At 32.1% G+C, this 7,061-nt stretch overlaps 3 long non-coding RNA genes across 3 annotated transcripts; all 3 read left to right on the top strand.

Annotated features, from left to right (window-relative positions):
- Positions 1-209: 209 nt before the first annotated feature.
- Positions 210-742, top strand: LOC136117855 (uncharacterized). Its single transcript, XR_010655433.2, has 2 exons — positions 210-383; positions 439-742. It is a non-coding gene; the product is annotated as an uncharacterized lncRNA (long non-coding RNA).
- Positions 743-1,336: 594 nt separating this feature from the next.
- LOC108012967 (uncharacterized) lies at positions 1,337-1,704 on the top strand. The gene is made up of 2 exons (XR_001767602.4): positions 1,337-1,452; positions 1,508-1,704. It is a non-coding gene; the product is annotated as an uncharacterized lncRNA (long non-coding RNA).
- Positions 1,705-5,927: 4,223 nt separating this feature from the next.
- Positions 5,928-6,381, top strand: LOC108013216 (uncharacterized). Its single transcript, XR_010653448.2, has 2 exons — positions 5,928-6,057; positions 6,115-6,381. It is a non-coding gene; the product is annotated as an uncharacterized lncRNA (long non-coding RNA).
- The last annotated feature ends 680 nt before the right edge of the window (positions 6,382-7,061 follow it).

The raw sequence follows: 7,061 nt of genomic DNA, 5'->3' as shown, positions 1-7,061 counted from the left end.
AATTCCATTAAATTTTATATACTTAATTCAAAAACAGAACTTTTAAATGTTGCCTCGTTTTTAAGTATTAATTAATGACACAAAAAGTTGTCAAATTCCCCATAGTACATTGGTACCGAATACATATTTTTAAACAAAATATATATATATATAAAGAGACTCGTTTTTACAAAGTCATTACCAAAATCAATTATTTTCCCATATACCACACCATATATGTAAAAAAATCAATTATTTACAAATATAACTGAAAAACAGTACGGGTGTTACCATTTTAAGTTTAAAGCATTTAGTTATCTCGCTGGAGTCCAAGCCGATAATCATGAAATTTATTTTCTACGCCTTTATTCTGATTCCTATTTTTAGTTCGGTCATGGGAAAAGGTAAGTATGAAATTTAAAATCAAAATGAATGTTTTTATAAGTCGCAAATTTTTAGCGGTGTATGAATGTAGTCTTCCAAGAGGATCGGGGTTGTGCTTGAAACTTATCCATACCATCGCTTACCATCCAGTTAAAAAAGAGTGCATTCCATATACATATGGTGGCTGTATCTCCATCGGAGATCGGTTTGATTCTATACAAGCATGTGAATCCGCATGCAAAGGAAAATAAGTTTACCTGGTTAAACTGAAATTTACGCAAAAACATTTCATATGGTTTTAATTATACATTATCAGATCCAAATATAAAATCATAGATAAATATTTCTTGTGTTTTTAGTTAATAAAAAGAAAAACTAAGTCACAGAGTTGTTAATTTTATTTTCTTAAATCCATCACATGTTATATGAGTTGATCCTTTGCATTGCAGAGACTTGATACCAAGCCTTGGTATCAGACCCAGTACAAAAGCATTTATCCATCTATAATCTCAAGCTACACAGAGAAAATTCTGACGTTCTCAGCTGAGTTGAAAATATTCTAAAAATAGTTGAAAATGTTTTTATTTTGCTCGAATCAAGTTTAATTGGCGGGATTTATGTAACTTGTATATCTCAACAAATAAACTATTAGTTCAGTCCGTAGTGTATACTTAAAAGTTGTCAAATAAACTCCATTTAAGTTTTCATTTTTCAGTATTTTCTTCTAATATAGAGAACATTGATACCAAAATGTTCTTACACGGATTTTATGAACGAATATTCTCAACTCAAGAACAATGTTTTTGGATATTTTTCTCTGTGTATAGAATATAGTTTTTAAAACAATATGTACATTGTCCAAATCTACAAAGACTTATTTTGAAAGGTTAAAGTACCAATGTTAATTATTCATACTCATACTCCAAAAAAACATCAATTATTTACGGATATTAGGGAAGTGAGGTAGGAGGATTTCCTTCTGAGGTCCTAAGCATTTAGTTGTCTCACTTCAGTCGAAAGCGATACCCATGAAATTCATTTTCTTTGTCTACATTCTGATTCCTATTTTTAGTTCGGTCATGGGAAAAGGTAAGTATGAAATTTAAAATCATAATGAATGTTTTTATAAGTCGCAAATTTTTAGCGGTGTATGAATGTAGTCTTCCAAGAGGATCGGGGTTGTGCGCGAGACTGAACCATACTTTCGCTTACGATCCAGTCAAAAAGAAGTGCATTCCATATGCATATGGTGGCTGCTATGGCTTCGGAGATCATTTTGATTCTATACAAGCCTGTGAATCCGCATGCAAAGGAAAATAAGTTTACCTGGTTAAACTGAAATTTACGCAAAAACATTTTATTTATTTATTGTACTCTGTTGCCAAAAGTTTAAAACTTAAGGTACAGGGAGGAATCGGCCATAGTTGCTAAGACTTTCGGCCGGACTAAATTGTAATCAAAAAATATTTTATTTGGTTTTAATTATACATTATCAGATCCGAATATAAAATCAAGGGAAAATATGAAATTCACATTCTTTGTCTACATTCTGATCCCTATTTTTTTTCGGTCATGGGGAAATGTAAGTATGAAAATTAAAATAATAATGAATGTTTTTATAAGTAATGGGGCTTTGCTATGCATTATTCCATAGATTTGGTTGCAGTCCAGTTACCAAAGAGTGCGTTCCATTTGTATATGGTGGCTGTGGTGGCAACGCAAATAATTTTGTATCTATGCAAGCCTGTGAATCCGCATGCAAAGGAAAATAAGTTTACTTAAGTAAACTGAAGTGTGACAAAAAAATATTTATTTTTTGATTTCATCATGCATTATCACATTCAAATATAAAGTCTAAGAAAAATAATTGTTGTGTTTTAAGTTACTGAAAAGAAAAACGTAATTATAAAGTTGTAAGTTACATACTTATCACACTAAGAAGCCATTAAATGTTCTATAAGTATATTCTGGGCCTAGCACTATGGGGAATTTGACCACTTTTCCTTGCCAAACACCACTTTTTTAAAGTAAAATGGAAAATAAAAAACGCAATCATATTTTTTTTAATTCTTAAAAAAAGGCGGGTTTACGCACATCGAGTTTATTTAAATTCCTTTAAATTTTATATACTTAATTCAAAAACAGAACTTTTAAATTCCCCATAGTGCATTGGTACCGAATATATATTTTTAAACAAAATATATAAATATAATGAGACTCATTTTTACAAAGTCAGTACCAAAATCAATTATTTTTCCATATACCACACCATATATTTAAAAAATCAATTATTAACGAATATAACGGAAATAAAGTACGGCGTTTTACCATTTCAAGTTTTAAGCATTTAGTTATATCGCTGGAGTCCAAGCCGATAAACATGAAATTCGTTTTCTTTGTCTACATTCTGATTCCTATTTTTAGTTCGGTCATGGGGAAAGGTATGTATGAAAATTAAAATCATAATGAATGTGTTTATAAGTCGCAAATTTTTAGCGGTGGATATCTGCAGTCTTCCAAGAGTAACGGGGCTTTGCTATGCATTATTCCATAGATTTGGTTACAGTCCAGTTACCAAAGAGTGCGTTCAATTTGTATATGGTGGCTGTGGTGGCAACGCAAATCGTTTTAATTCTAAACAAGCCTGTGAATCCGCATGCAAAGGAAAATAGGTTTACCTGGTTAAACTGATATTTACGCAAAAATATTTTATATGGTTTTAATTATACATTATCAGAACCAAATATAAAATCAAAGAAAAATATTTGTTGTGTTTTTAGTTAAAACAAGGAAGAACGCTATAGTCGAGTACCTCGACTATCAGATACCCGTTACTCAGCTAAAGGGACCAAAGCGAAAAGGAAATATGCAAGCAGCAAATCGAGATTTAAATACGCCACCTACCGGCGGTAGACAGATTTAAGCGTTATGGGCGTTAGAGTAAGCGTGGCAAAATTTTTTTGGATCAATCGATAGGTATTGACGAGATTAATACATTTCAGTTAAAATTTTTTATCTAGCATGAAAACTGTGGCCGTCACTGGTTTGGGCGGTTTGTGGGCGTTAGAGTGGGCGTGGCAATTTTTTTTTCGAGTCACTCGATAGGTATTGATGAGAAGAATACACTTGTGTTAAAATTTTTATTCTAGCATCAAAACTGTAGGAGCAAAAGTTTTGGGCGGTTTGTGGGCGTAAGAGTGGGCGTGGCACACTGCTGAAACAAACTTGCGCTGCGTAAGAAGCTCAGGAATCTGCACGCCAAATTTCAATAGCCTAGCTCCCATAGTTTCCGAGATCTCAGCGTTCATCCGGACGGACAGACAGACGGACAGACGGACAGACGGACATGGCTAGATCGACTCGGCTAGTGATCCTGATCAAGAATATATATACTTTATGGGGTCGGAAACGCTTCCTTCTGCCTGTTACATACTTTCCGACGAATCTAGTATACCCTTTTACTCTACGAGTAACGGGTATAAAAAGAAAAGGTAAATCATAAAGTTGTTAATTTTATTAATAAATATATATTTATCGCACTTAAAACCATCACATGTTATATGAGTTGATCCTTTGCATTGCAGAGACTTGATACCAAGCCTTGGTATCAGACCCAGTACAAAAGCATTCATCCATCTATAAACTCAAGCTATAGCTACACAGAGAAAATTCTGACGTTCTCAGATGAGTTGAAAATATTCTTAAAAATATAACTACATTTTTAAGTTCAAAATGTTTTTATTTTGCTCGAATCAAGTTGAATTGGCGGTATTTATGTACATTGTATATCGCAACAAATAAACTATTTGTTCAGTCCGTAGTGTATACTTAAAAGTTGTTAAATAAACTCAATTTAAGTTTTCTCTTCTCACCATTGCGTTCTAATGTAAAAAAACATTGATACCAAAATGTTCATACACGGATTTTAAGAACGAATGTTCTCAATTTAAGAACAATGTTCTTGGATATTTTTCTCCGTGTAGAGAATATTTTTTTTTAAACAATATGTGCTTTGTCCAAATCTACAACGTCTTATTTTTGAAAGGTGAAAGTACCAATGTTAATTATTCATACTCATACTCCAAAGAACATCAATTATTTACGGATATTAGGGAAGTGAGGTAGGTGGATTTCCTTCTGAGGTCCTAAGCATTTAGTTGTCTCACTTCAGTCGAAAGCGATAAACATGAAATTCATTTTCTTTGTCTACATTCTGGTTCCTATTATTGGTTCAGCCATGGTGAAATGTAAGTATAAACAATTAAAATCAAATTGAAGGTATCGTTAAAATTAAAAATTTTCAGCGGAGGGCATCTGCAGTCTTCCAATAGAACCTGGGAGTTGCAAGGCAATGATCAAAAAATTCGCTTACAATCCTAGTAATAAGGGATGCGCTCCATTTGTATATGGTGGCTGTGGTGGCAACGCAAATCGCTTTAATTCTAAACAAGCCTGTGAATCCGCATGCAGAGGAAAATAGGTTTAACTGGTTAAACTGAAATTTACGCAAAAATATTTTATATGGTTTTATTTATACATTATCAGATCCAAAAATAAAATCTAAGAAAAATATTTGTTGTGTTTTTAGTTAATAAAAAGAAAAACTAAGTCACAAAGTGGTTGATTTTATTTATAAATATGTTATATGAGTTATCCTTTGCATTGCAGAGACTTGACCTTGGTATCAGACCCAGTACAAAGGATTCATCCATCTATAAACTCAAGCTATAGCTACACAGAGAAAATTCTGACGTTCTCAGATGAGTTGAAAATATTCTTAAAAATATAACTACATTTTTAAGTTCAAAATGTTTTATTTTGCTCGAATCAAGTTGAATTGGCGGTATTTATGTACACTGTATAACTCCACAAATAAACTATTAGTTCAGTCCGTAGTGTATACTTAAAAGTTGTTAAATAAACTCAATTTAAGTTTTCTCTCCGCCCCTCCCTCTGCTCACTACGTTCTCAATCCTTCCACAACCTTGATCCCATCCTATGTATAGCTAACCCCACAATCGACAACTTCAACATCATATCAAACTTCCTGATCAAAGCTAAAATTATTAATAAAATATAATTTTAATAAAATAAAAATTAAATCAAGATAAGCATAAAAATAAAACACTGTAAATATCTAACCATGTAGAAAATAAGCTAGATCCAAATAGACAATAGAAAACAAAATGAAATTATACTAAACCAGTCGAGCTGAAGGCCTATAGCTGCTATTGCTCATGACCACTGTTAGCATTTAGTTTACAATTACTTGTTAGCATTATATAAATAAATAAATAAATAAATAAGTTTTCTCTTCTCACCATTTCGTTCTAATATAGAGAACGTTGATACCAAAATGTTCATACACGGATTTTAAGAACGAATGTTCTCAATTCAAGAACAATGTTCTTGGATATTTTTCTCTGTGTATAGAATATTAATTTTTAAACAATATGTACATTGTCCAAATCTACAACGTCTTATTTTTGAAAGGTGAAAGTACCAATGTTAATTATTCACACATACTCCAAACAAACATCAATTATGTACGGATATTAGGGAAATGAGGTAGGTGGATTTTCTTCTGAGGTCCTAAGCATTTAGTTCTCTCACTTCAGTCGAAAGCGATAAACATGAAATTCATTTTCTTTGTCTACATTCTGATTCCTATTATTGGTTCAGCCATGGTGAAATGTAAGTATAAGCAATTAAAATCAAATTGAAGGTATCGTTCAAATTACAAATTTTCAGCGGAGGGCATCTGCAGTCTTCCAATAGAACCTGGGCGTTGCAAGGCAATGATCCGAAAATTCGCTTACAAACCTAGTAATAAGGGATGCGTTTCATTTGTATATGGTGGCTGTAGTGGCAACGCGAATCGCTTTAATTCTATACAAGCCTGTGAATCCGCATGCAAAGGAAAATGATTCTATGTGGATTACCTAAAGTTTTCGCTAAAACAAATTAGTTGCTTTTAATTTCCATTACCAGGTTCAAATATAAAATCAAAGAAAAATATTTGTTTTGTGTTTTAAATCTACATTTATGAATTAATATTTATCACACTTAATAACCATTACAAATTCACAGGTTTCATAGCTGAATTTGTAATAATTACCAGAACAAATAAAATTAAGAAAATGTCTTACAACGGATTATCTCACATTATGTGGTAAGTTAAAGGTTGGCCGATACACAGTCGACATAGAGGATTTTAGAAAAAACTGAATATGAAAACTCTTGTCATTTATATATGGTTTCTATTATATTCGCGTCTGGAAGGGCAAAGGAATCGTGAGTTTTATAAACTTATTAATGTTATTGGTGCTTGAAAAATATTCTACAAGCGCTTAGAGTTTGTATTCTAAAAATAAAAGCAAAGAACTACTTTCATTGTTTTCTAGGAGTCTGCTTAGAGCCGATTGTTAAGGGTTACTGTGTTGGTCGTGAGACAAGATATGGTTACAGTTACAGAGACAACAAGTGCTACCGCTTTAATTACAGTGGATGTGGTCAAAACGGAAATAATTTTAAGCATTACAATGACTGCATTAAAAAATGCAAAAAATTTTATGATTTTATTTAAACTAATTAAGCACAATAAGAAAAACAACGTAGTTAATGCCATTATTATATTTTTTGTGGAACTAACTCCTGTTTAAGAAAGGATGAACTTAAGAAATTTTATAATGATTTTA

Source organism: Drosophila suzukii, chromosome 2L, assembly GCF_043229965.1.
Source record: "Drosophila suzukii chromosome 2L, CBGP_Dsuzu_IsoJpt1.0, whole genome shotgun sequence".
In the NCBI taxonomy this organism is placed as follows: domain Eukaryota; kingdom Metazoa; phylum Arthropoda; class Insecta; order Diptera; family Drosophilidae; genus Drosophila; species Drosophila suzukii.
This window is presented reverse-complemented; position numbering and strand designations above follow the sequence as displayed.